Below are 12,084 nucleotides of genomic sequence, written 5' to 3' on the forward strand. Positions count from 1 at the left end.
GACAGAGGTCTGCCTCTCATCAGCCTACCACCCACAGACCGATGGCCAGACGGGACGGGCGAACGCAGTGCTGGAGCAGTACCTCCGGTGTTACTGCAGCTACCAGCAGGATGACTGGGTCGACCACCTGGCATTGGCGGAGTTCGCCTACAACAACACGGTGAATGCGTCCACCCAGCAGACCCCGTTCCAGGCCAGTTACGGTTATCATCCACGGCTGTTTCCAGATGTGCTGCCAGCTTTCGCGGTCCCAGCGGTGACGGAGTGGCTTCAAGAGCTCCAGTCCCAGCAACAGCTTTTGGTGGAGCAACTGCACCAGGCCAAGGAAGCGTACAAAGTCCAGGCCGACCGCCACCGCCAGGTGGGGCCGGCACTTCGCATCGGTGTCCTGGTTTGGCTCTCCACTCGCCACCTCCACCCCTCTCGACCTTCGCAGAAGTTGGACGCCCGCTTCACCGGCCCGTTCCCTATCGTGGACCAAGTTTCTCCTGTGGCATTCCGTCTCCGGTTACCCGCAACCCTGAAGGTTCACCCGGTCTTCCACAGGTCCCTTCTGAGTCCGGTGGCCCCACCCGACGAGTTCCACCCGAACCGTCCCCGACCGCAGCCAGTGTTGGTTCAGGGAGAGCCTGAGTACGAGGTGGAATGCATCCTGGACTCCCGATACCGCAGGGGAAAGCTGCAGTATCTCATTGACTGGAAGGGGTACGGACCGGAGGACCGTTCCTGGGAACCAGCGGCCAACGTCCACGCACCTGCCTGCCTCCGAGAGTTCCATGCGACGTACCCTGGCAAGCCGGGTCCGGACCCTCGGTTGAGGGGGGGGCCTGGGAGGGGGGATGGTGTGATGGCCTGGGATTCCGATTCAGAGGACGAACCAGAGGAATCCCAGCCTGCACAGGAGTCCCCGCCTCCAGGGCCGGCTGAACTGGGGCAAGGCCTAGATGCTGAAGAGCCTGCACCTGTGGCAGAGCACCAGGAGCTGGCCCCAGGTGAAACCTTTCTGGCCCCAGAGGTGCTTGAGGACTCAGTGGCGTCAGGTGAGCCTCCTCCAGGGCCCAGTAACCCTTTGGCCTCTCCTGATCTGCAGAGGCTTAGGGCAGAGAGGCGAAGGGAACTGGTTGCTCCCAGGAGGAGTGCTCGCCGTAAGGCCAGAGGAGGCAGGGCTCCTGGGGGCCGGGACCGCCCCCGGCCTTAGAAGAGGATAAAAGCCTAGTCAGCCCGGCCCCAGGTTGCGGGAGCAACGTCGTTGTTGGCTTCGGACCTTCCTGTGTTCCTGACCCCTGCTCGGCCTCCTGTTCCTGACCATCCGGTACTCCTGTTCCCTGCCCGACCTCCTGTTCCTGACCATCCGGTGCTCCTGTTCCCTGCTCGGCCTCCTGTTCCTGATCATCCGGTGTTCCTGTTCCCTGCTCGGTCTCCTGTTCCAGCGTTCCTGTTCCCCGCCCGGCTCTCCGCCTCGGACCTCGCCCCTCTTCGTGTGGACTCTGCTTATGCCCATGGTACCTTACCCCCGGGACCAGCACACTGTGGTTCAACCCAATTGCAACCTCTGTACGTAAACCTTAAGTTGTTCTCTGTTAACAACCTTAGACAACAGGTATTTCATTTCCTGCCATGTAGGACACCTGAATCAGTCCTTTCTGAATACACTCTCTTGCACGATGTAGCTTAATCTGCAAGTACTTGGTTCTTTGCTTGCAACTCTCTGAGTTCAGCAAAGCCAAACAGGATCTATTGTCTTGATACACTTGTATAGGACATTTCACAGAAACCCCAATGTCCTTAAACAGTTGCATCAACCATTCACAATCCATGAGTGAAAATGACAGAGCATTGAGTTCTGCTTCACAGGAACTTAGGCTCACTGTCGTCTGCTTCTTGCACAGCCAGTCAAACAGACAGTGGTTGTACATGTAGCACACTCCAGAAGTGCTTGTACCATCCGTGGTGTCACTTCCAAAACTTGCATCTGCAAAGATTTCAAGACCTCCAGTCTTCTGACTGGTGAACCTCAGCCTGTAGTGCATAGTCCCTTTCAAATAGCGGGCTATGCGCTTCAGAGCTTTCCAATCCTGAACAGTAGGATTGTTAGCATGTCTGCTAAGCAGGTTAGTGCTTATAGCTATGTCAGGTCTTGAGCATCTAGCAATAAAGTTCAACTTGCCTAGAATGCATCTGTACAGCGTAATGTCAGAAAACGCTTCAGCAGTACTATCTACCTGGTAACCTGTCACCATCGGTGTGTCTGCTGGGTTTGCATCAACCAAATTCAACCTGGTTAATACATCAGCAATTTTCTGTGTTTGGTGTACCAGAAAATTACCTGCTTGGTCCCTCTCCACCTGCAGAGAAAGATAGTTGGATACCTCACCAAGATCCTTCATGTCAAAGTGCTCCTTCAGCTGAGCTAGGGTGCTTTGGTAAAAAGCCTGATTCTTCCGAAACATCAGAAGATCATCAACAAAACATAAACAATACAGTTTGTTTTGCCCCTCCTCCTTGACAAACACACATGGATCAGCTTTGCCCCGGTGAAAACCTAGAGAAAGCAATGTCTCAGTGAGTTTTGTGTTCCAACACCTGGCACTCTGCTTGAGACCATATAAGGATTTCCGCAGTTTACAGACCATTCCCTTCTGTATCTGAATTCCATCAGGTGGAAGCATGTACAGCTGCTCGTCCAAAATCCCATACAAAAAAGCTGTATTAATGTCATGGTGGGAAACATGCAGTTTCTCCTCTGCAGCTATCTTGAGCATTAGCCGAATGCTCTCATATTTGACAGTGGGCGAGTAGGTCTCGTGGTAATCCTGTCCTGGTACCTGTGAAAAACCTCTGGCAACCATTCTGGCTTTGTGTCTGACAACCTTGCCATTCTGGTCTGTCTTGGCCTTGAAGACCCATTTGCTGCCAACCAGTCTCATTCCTGGGACTACTGGTACCAATTCCCAAGTTTGGTTCCTGTTCAAGGAATCAACTTCAGCCTTCATGGCATTAAGCCAAGGCTCAGCATCTTTAGAGGTTAACTCCTGAACCTCTTTGAAGCTTGAAGGTTCCCACACCTTCTCTGAGCTACTATGAACAGCAGTTGCCGTCTTAGCAAACTTTTCAGCAAATCTCTTTGGAGGTCTGCCTTTGGTCGCCCTTTCAGACCTGCGAACCAGACGTAAGTCTTCTGGACTCATCTCCTCCTTCTTAGGAGAAAAGTGACCAATGGTGAACAGTGGTTCTTCCAGTTCATTGTCAGACGCATCAGATGGTCTGACTGAGGCCTTTGCGCTCTTGTAGTCTGCTGTGTCATCACTGTCACTGACAGCAGCAGCAGCGCCACCAACTGAACTGGAATCCGAACTCTGATCATCATCATCATCATCATCATCATCATCATCATCCTCAGCTTCCTCAACATCATCTGCCTTTTTCACATCACCTTCATCCTCCTCTGGGTAACTCTGGAAAATTCCCACATTTCCCCCCCACTTAGGATTGTACTCAACACTCTTGGTGAACTTAATGGACTTAGAGTTAGTCATCCATACCCTGTATGCACCTTTTTCGTACCCCATGAACAAACCTTGTGCCCCACGCTTCCCAAGCATGTTGCTTTGTGGGGTGTGTACCCACATGTCAGAACCAAAGATTTTCATGTGCTTGACGTTCGGTTTCTTACCAAACATCTTCTCGTACGGAATGCAACCTATGGGTGATGACAGTCTCCGATTAACGGTATAAACAACCGTTGACAGAGCTTCCCCCAAAAAACTTCTCAGGGAGGTTGGCATCATGCAACAAGGTTTTCAGGCCTTGAAGCAAAGTTTGATTTGCTCACTCCGCAAGTCCATTCATCCATGGCGATCTAGGCGCTGACAAATCATGCTGGATTCCCTTCTCCGTCAGGAAAGCTTCAAACTGCTGAGAAGTGAACTCCCCGCCCCGATCGGTAAAAAGACAGCCGATAGGTTTACCACGAACATTCTCCAACCAAGCACAGAATGCCTTGAACTTAGGGAATGCTTGCGATTTCAGCTCAAGCATAAACACATGAATGTACCTAGAAAAAGAATCAATTAGAACCATGAAGTACCTTGCTCCTCCCAAAGAGGGCGCAAGTGGACCAACCAGGTCTGCATGCACTAGCTGGTAGGGTTTGGAAGCCTGCCTGCTAGACTCCTTGCCTTTTGGAGCAACCTTCACCTTGTTCTCTGCACAAGATACACATTTCATGTGATACTTACAAGGTTTGATGTTCAAACCTTCAACCAACTCTGGCATCTTGGCTAGCGCTTGCCAAGACATGTGACAAAATTTTCGACGTGCTTCATGAATACATCCTGCATGAAGAACCTTGTTAGTTTGTGCCACACAACAAGAATCAACATTAGACACAACAGCATTGTCATCATAAGTTATACAGAATAAACCATCCATAAACTTTGCATGCAAAATGTCCTCTTTGCCTTTCCTGATGACACAGAAGCTCCTCTTGAAGGAAATCTCAAAACCACGCCCCGTCAGCTGTGGGACACTTAGCAAATTGTCCGCAGCTCCTGGAACATAAAGTACATTACTGATGGTTGTATGCAAACTTGCAAGTTTAACAGTCCCTTCTCCTGCAATTTGCAACGTCCTTCCATCAGCCAGGTGGATCTCTCCGTCTTGAGGTGTGAAGGAGATAAACAGGTGCTTATCCTTCGATAAATGGCGGCTCGCACCTGAGTCCACAATAAACTGGCTTTAGCCTTTGGAGCAGTCTTTCTGGCAAGCAAAACCTTGTTTTCCACCGGCGTGGGCTTTTGCAGCTTGCCCCCCTGCTCCTGCAGCTTGCCCCCCTGCTCCTGGCCTTTAGCCTTTGGTGAAGCTGTGCCAGCTAACAAAGCTTTGTTTTCCACTGGCTCTTCACCCCCCCTTGCTTCGGGCCATCTGCAGGCATGTTGCTCTGTTTACCTCTGGCCTTCCGGCCTCTGCAAAGGTGATGGCCTTGGTTCCCACGAGAAACAGAGCTCTCAGCTGCTGACTCCTTGGCTCCCCCTGGAGGCTGGAATGCTGCCTGGGCTGACATCACAGTCTGCTCCCCCTGCAGCTTGCAACCGGTGCCCTCAGCATCCCTGCATTCACTCGCATTCTGGGAAACAGCCAGGACCTCCGATGCATTCACACCCTGGGCATTCAGACTCTGAGCTGGGATGATTGGCAAATGAGCTCTCTTCAAAGCATTCCACATCTTATGTGCCGTCACGTTGCCAGCAAGTGTTTTTATTTCCTCCAGAAAGACGGATAAGACGATTACGTCAATGGCCTTCGAATTCCGGGCCCTCCATCTATCTGTCAGAGGAACTGGAGGGGCTTGAGACACGGTATGCCACACTCCATACTGACGCAGCAAACTCTCACACCATTTTGCCCAGGTCTGATAATTTTTCCCATTTAACTTAGGGCATTCAGCAGCTTGGAAAAATTCCATTTCAGGTTTTCCTTGAGCCCGAGCCTTAAAGAGCCCTTATCTTGGCAGCTCATTAATCACGAAGCCTTCTGGCTCGGCTCCCAGGCCAATTAAGCCCTGCTGGAACATCAAAGAAAGAAAAGCCTCCTCTTTCGCTTTTCCACATACCTCAGCAGTCTGTCGCATTTTTACCCTCCTGTAAATGCCGTGAATCTGGGCCCATAACCTGTTGTTGGGATACTGCCAGGGAGACAAAGTCCATCTTAGCCCCCAAGCTGGCTGCCGGACGATCCATCGACCTCCCGTGGTCACGCAGTATCAGCGATTAGCGACACCAGCTCCAGAAATAGATTGCCACATTCCTGGACTGATGCACACTCTGTCAGCAGAATTCACACAGCAGAAGTTGCACTCAGGAGGGTATCATTTAGAATGTTTATTCAGCGTTGGTCAGAACAAAGAACAAACATGACTGACTGCTAGCGTGTTCTGGCAGAGAGAGAAAACGAAAGCAATAGCAAACATAAACATCCTGTAAAAGGAAATGCGCAGACTCTGTGACTCACAAGCCTGCTCTCTCTTAAGGTGTAACGGAAATATCCTAACATCGGCTCCTCCCAAAGACCTCTGAGACCTGTAGTTTGTTAAGAGTGTTAAGAGTTGTTAGGGGTGCTTGGACAGCAAACTTTAAAATGCAGGACCATACCTGGAAAGAGTGGAGGAAAGGTAAGTGTGGATAAGCTCAAAGCTACAATTCCCAGAATGGTTTATCAATCAACAGAGCCAGTGTGGTGTAGTGGTTAAGAGCGGTAGACTCGTAATCTGGTGAACTGGGTTCGCTTCCCCGCTCCTCCACATGCAGCTGCTGGGTGACCTTGGGCCAGTCACACTTCTCTGAAGTCTCTCAGCCTCACTCACCTCACAGAGTGTTTGTTGTGGGGGAGGAAGGGAAAGGAGAATGTTAGCCGCTTTGAGACTCCTTCAGGTAGTGATAAAGCGGGACATCAAATCCAAACTCTTCTTCTTCTTCATAGGCAAATCTGGAAATTTTAGCTCTAGATAGGGAGAGGGAACTCCTAGCAACACTTGGCACCTTTAAGAAGGTGCAATTCCCACAATACTTTGGGGGAAGCCATGACTGCTTAAAGTGATATCATAGTGCTTTACATGCATGGTGTGAATGTAGTCATTCATTCATAAATACTTTCTTTAAGTTATGTAAAACAACACCACTGCAAGAAATTCAATTTGGTTCTCATTTCATTGTGAACATACCTATTTTATATTTCTTGGAAAAGGATGCGAACACACATACATGCTTCAAAAATTGCACTTCTCTGAATTTTAAGTTGTGGTTTGCCTACCAAAAAAAGTATCTGGAATTGCATATGTTAGGAGATAGTGTGCATATAGTGCATAAATTATGGGCAATCACAAATGTATTAGGGGAAATAGATTATAGAAATGCATGTTTTGGGCTACACTGCATACAAAAAATGTGCAGATTAGAAAAGTTGTGGGGTTTTTTTTAATTGTCACGCATTGATTTGGATCTGTGGTGAACTGAATTTAAGAGTCAGACAGGGAGAGAAACTGAAATTGACACATATACCCATCTTTAGATATCACTTGCTGTTCTTTTCCCTTTGGGGGGAAACAGTGATACACACACATACTGGAGAGGCAATAGAATAGGGGCAATTTTGTTTGCAGAAAATAACCCAGAAGGGCTCTAAATACTGGTCCTCCAAATATTGTTGAACTCCAACTTCCTTTATCCCCAGCCAACATGCCCAATGACCAGGGATGATATAGCCCAGTCGCTAAAAGACCTGTGTTCCTTCTCACTGCATTGAGCACTGGCTGTGAGTTTCCTCCTCTGTGGTCTCAATGTTACCCCTTGTAGAACACAGCAGGAAGGAGGAGGATAGGGCCAAAATTAAAATTAGTTTGCTCAACATCTCATTGGTTTTCTCCTATCTGCCCTACCAGTCCTAATGGGCACCTGCCACCACTGAAGATGCCTAGTAGTTTAGCCCTTAGCTGGGGCAAAAATACAGGCCACAGAGAGCTGGGAACTTATCTGGGCCCTGTTGATACCTGTGCTTTTAGCTACAGATTGCAAGCTGCCCTTCCTTAGACCTTCCAGGCACTATTGGATGTGACCTTTGGTTGGGAATATTATTGATGTTATAACCCAAGGTTGGGTACTTCTTGTGGCCCTTTACATCTGCAACTCCCATCACCACCCCTGTCATGGACTCATTGGATGCAGAGGAATGGTAAGAGGAAGCAGCTGGAGAACCACCAAGGGAAGAAGGCTCAGAGCCTGGAGAGCGGTGGTGGGACAATGACAACTGGTTGGAGAGAGAAGAGTGGAAAGAGGAGGTGTCAGAAGCTGAAAGAGTAACAGGGCTTAGTGCGCCAGAAGGGTCTGTGGCAGAGGAAGTCCAAAATCCAAGGCAGAAGCTGGCGAGTGTCAGAAGGGAGGTCAAAAGGCACAGATGAGTCTGGTTGGTGAGGGTGTCTGCCCCTCCTGCTGTGACAAGCTCCCCTTCACCCTGTCTCCTAGAACCAGGAGAGGCATGAAATGGGCGGAGGAGAGACTGGCCACATACCAGCACAGTCTCTGATTGCTTGGGGAAAGCCCTAGAGAGAAGGAGACATAAGCAGATGTGAGGAAGCAGGGACCTTTGGTCTCAGCAACTGATTTCACAGAAATTAGGCCTGACACTCAGCCAAGTCTGTGGAGATTGTGTTTTTGCTACTAAAGAGTTAATTCCAACCTTGAACTATATGATGTACTGTCTGACATACTCTGCGACAACCCCTAACCATTGATGATCCTGGGTAGTACTGATAGGAATTGGAATTCAAAATCTGGAGGGCCACAATTTCCTCATCTCTGCCCTAGTTTCTATAGCCTACAAACTCCATGATGCAGGGATGGGAAACCTGTGGCCATTGGCCCTCCAGATGTTGCTGGGATCCAGCTCCCATAACCATTGATCATTGGCCATGCTGGCTGAGGCTGATGGGAGATGGAGTCCAACAACACCTGAAGGTCCACAGGTTCTCCACCTGTGGTGTTAAAATGTTTACTGAGCTGGGTGGACTAATGGTCTTGCTCAATAGAAAGCCAATTCCTATGTTCCTTCCTGTGTCTATCCCAGGTTAGGACCTCCCCATCCTTTTTAATACCCAGGTTCAGGGCCTGTAGAAAATAAGTTTCTATCATCACGACTGGAAGTGGATGCTTTACACAATCCCCTGTAGCTCCATAGCTGACTCCCCCGGCACATCAACCCTTACTAGGACTAAACTGTTGTGATCCAAACAAGCCAGATTCCCAGACAGCTGCACTGACCATATCCCAAATCCCAGCCCCAAACCTTGGATCGGATCGAGCAATATACAGAAGTTCTTTTGTTTGTTGTCCTGTTTGTCTTGTATGCAGCTGCCTCTGGGCTACAAACTTCTCCTCTAACAACTCAAACTGAAAGGGACACAGTATGTACAGCTCAAAGACAATGCCCCCCTCACAAACAAATTTCTAGACTTCCCGAAGTGGTTAAAAGACAACATTTTCTGCATATCGTTGTCTCCTCCTCCAAACCCTGTCTTCATCCCTGCTTCTTCTTTCTCTCTGCCTTTTTATATTTAACTTTTCCCTTTGGAGATAAGAATAAATTGAGCTGCAAGATTCTCAGACTCTCTGTTTTACTGATCTGTGAACTTCTTCCTTCTCCTGGATGACACATTCAGAGCTGATGAGGTGGGCAGGGTGAGGGATAAATTTCAGAAATGGGGGCCTCCAGTATGAAGCACCGAGGACTCTGCAAAGGCCAAGAAAATGCTTGCAGCACATGGGGCCAAGCAATGCACAGCCTTGGACAGATGCGCTGAGGGAAGAGGGTGGGGTCAAAAGAGTTCCCCTTTCCATCAGTATGGAGGGCAGCCAAACCAGCAGAATGGACCCTTTTCTGGACCTCAACTGTTAGGGAGAGCCCCAGAGGCTGTCTTGGCCATAAAGTAACACACACACACACACACATGCACACACACGTACACATACGCACACCAGAACACTTCAGCAGCAATCAGAACCCAGGAGACGCAACACTTTTGTCTTAATTCAGAGCATATTTTAGGCTGCAGCTTGTGCGCACACACACATAACCCATGCACTTTTTTCAAGCCAAGCAAATTGTGCTGGGGAGGGGTGGATGAGAGGGAATTGAATGTGGAGAGGAGTGAAAGTATTGCCCCCAAATGAAATGCTGAAACAGCTAAGTTTGCAAAGGGGGGGGGGCAGAGAAGCCTCTCACCACCCACATATTTTTAGGAGTCTCATGCTAGCTTTGAAGAAAGGGTAGGTGTGGCGGCCCCCAAATGCATCAGCAAAAGTAGGGATGAAAGAAGGCACAGGTTTGGCAAAATTCTGCATGTGCTCATTTATAGGTGAAAATTTAGAAATAATGCAGGCAATTTAAATAGAACTCTGCAGTACACCATAGTGAGAAAGACTTTTGACCAGGTGACCTGTGTGCCACTCCAGTCTGATGTCCAGGTGCTAACTGTGGATGGGCAGCTTGAAGAACCCTGATGTTCTCTCACTTCTGATGGTAATTTATCTTTAAATCAGATGAACTAAGCAGGTTAACATTGCTGTGCGACAACGCCCATCATCCTTGGCACTTGGCCATGCTTGGTGGGGCTCATGCAAGTTGTAGTTTAGCAACATCTGGAGGGCCAAAGGTGCCCCACTTCTGAAATAAAGGATGCCTTCAGGAGGGACTGTTTTCTGATGGCCCTCCGAAGAGAGGCCAGTCCTCTGTACAGTATGACATACTGTGGTTACCCTAGGGGAGTGGGGGAATGGGGGGAAACCGCTCAAATAATGACGATGGAGAAGAAACAAATATCACCATCCAAAGCTAAACTGAGTGGAAGCTAAATTCCAAGATGATGAAAGAAGGTGCTTTGATTAATAATGTGCCATCATTATGCATGTCCTTTACAATGTTGCAACATGCATATAGGTCTCTGTCTTTAATTTACAAGCAAATATTTAAGATGGGATATATTTTAATATTTTTTAAAGAACTTATAGGTTGTAGCCAACTAAATTTTACCCAGAGTAGACCACTGGAAATTAATTCACCTGATGCAGTCATGTTCATTAATTTCAATGGGTCTACTCAAAGTATGACTAACACTAACACATCTCATTGTTAACCCACTTTTCTTCCAAGAAAGATCATATGCTTCAAGGATAGTCAACACAGTGCTCTCCAGATGTTTCTAGACTTTAATTTCCATAATCCCTGGCCATTGGCTGTGTTGAGTAGGGTTGATGGTAGCTGTAGTGGCTACCCTTGGCATTCAATGTCTGTCCTCTCCACCCCTCCACACAATTTATCCTCAAAATAACCCTGTGATGTAAATAAGGCTAAGAATTCACAGTCACTCAGTCTGTGCCTAACACTAACTACAGCATCACACCAGCTCACAAGAACTTGGTACGGGTAATTAGGGGAAGATTACATAACTGATATCTAACTGCAGGGGTTTTTTTGGGGGGGATGTCTATTTATTGAGCAAAGAGCATCTCTGTATAAATAAAGTTTCTTCTTCAGTATAATGTTTAAAATTCATTTCCTTGAGTAGAAGTGCCAAGATTGAGAACATAGATGTTCTCATATGCAACACCAGGGACAAATTTACACTACTCATAGGTTTCACTACTGACATATAATTACACCATGACTTCAGGGTTTCTGATGAAATTTTTAATTTCACAGCAATCATTTTACATTTCCACAAATGAAAACAGTTATCAGTGTCTGTTAACATTATGGCAGACTCTTTCTTTCTTTCTTTCTTTCTTTCTTTCTTTCTTTCTTTCTTTCTTTCGTCTGTCTGCTTTGTCATTAACATTGACATGAGTGCTATTAAAACAAACATTTTAATCATTTTTAATAACTAGGGATCTTTTCCCAGTTGTTGCATGCCCTCCTGTGCACCTAGGGAAAGCTGATCCATCAGAGCAAATGGGGTACTACTCCACCAGGCTCAGTCTGTCCTCAGCTAGCCGCCAGCTCAGCTAGCTTCCACCTGCCTGCCTTTTCCCCCACTTACAATCAGCCCAGAGGCTCTGCCTAGGAGTTTCTTCCTCCTTAGTCACAGATTTGCACTTGTTGAAGAACTCTGCAGGGTTGACAAGGGAACAAAATCAGCATTAGTTAGCTCCTTCTGCCATTGGCTCGGACTCCACCAATCATTGACTCTCACTCCACCTACTGTTGGCCTCCCTGTCTACCACAATTTCAGTCCCAGTGGGCACTAGCCACCACTGCCTGCACTGATATCCATCATAAACTTATTATTATTTGCTTTAGAGGCATGGGTGGGGAATCTTCAGCCACTGGACTTCATTGCATAGTGCGTAAAAAAGGGATCAGCAAGACCTGACAATCTAAGGTCACCTGGTGTCATTGTGATGACAGGTGATTTGACACATGGCTGGCTTCACTTGCCTACCAAATGGCTGAGGGAGATAACAGTTAGTCTCACCAGCTAGATCTGGTTCACCTCTCCTGCTTTAAAGGCATTCATGGCTTGACCCACCTTAGTTACTT

Source organism: Podarcis gaigeae (assembly GCF_964106915.1).
Source record: "Podarcis gaigeae genome assembly, chromosome: Z".
NCBI lineage: Eukaryota > Metazoa > Chordata > Lepidosauria > Squamata > Lacertidae > Podarcis > Podarcis gaigeae.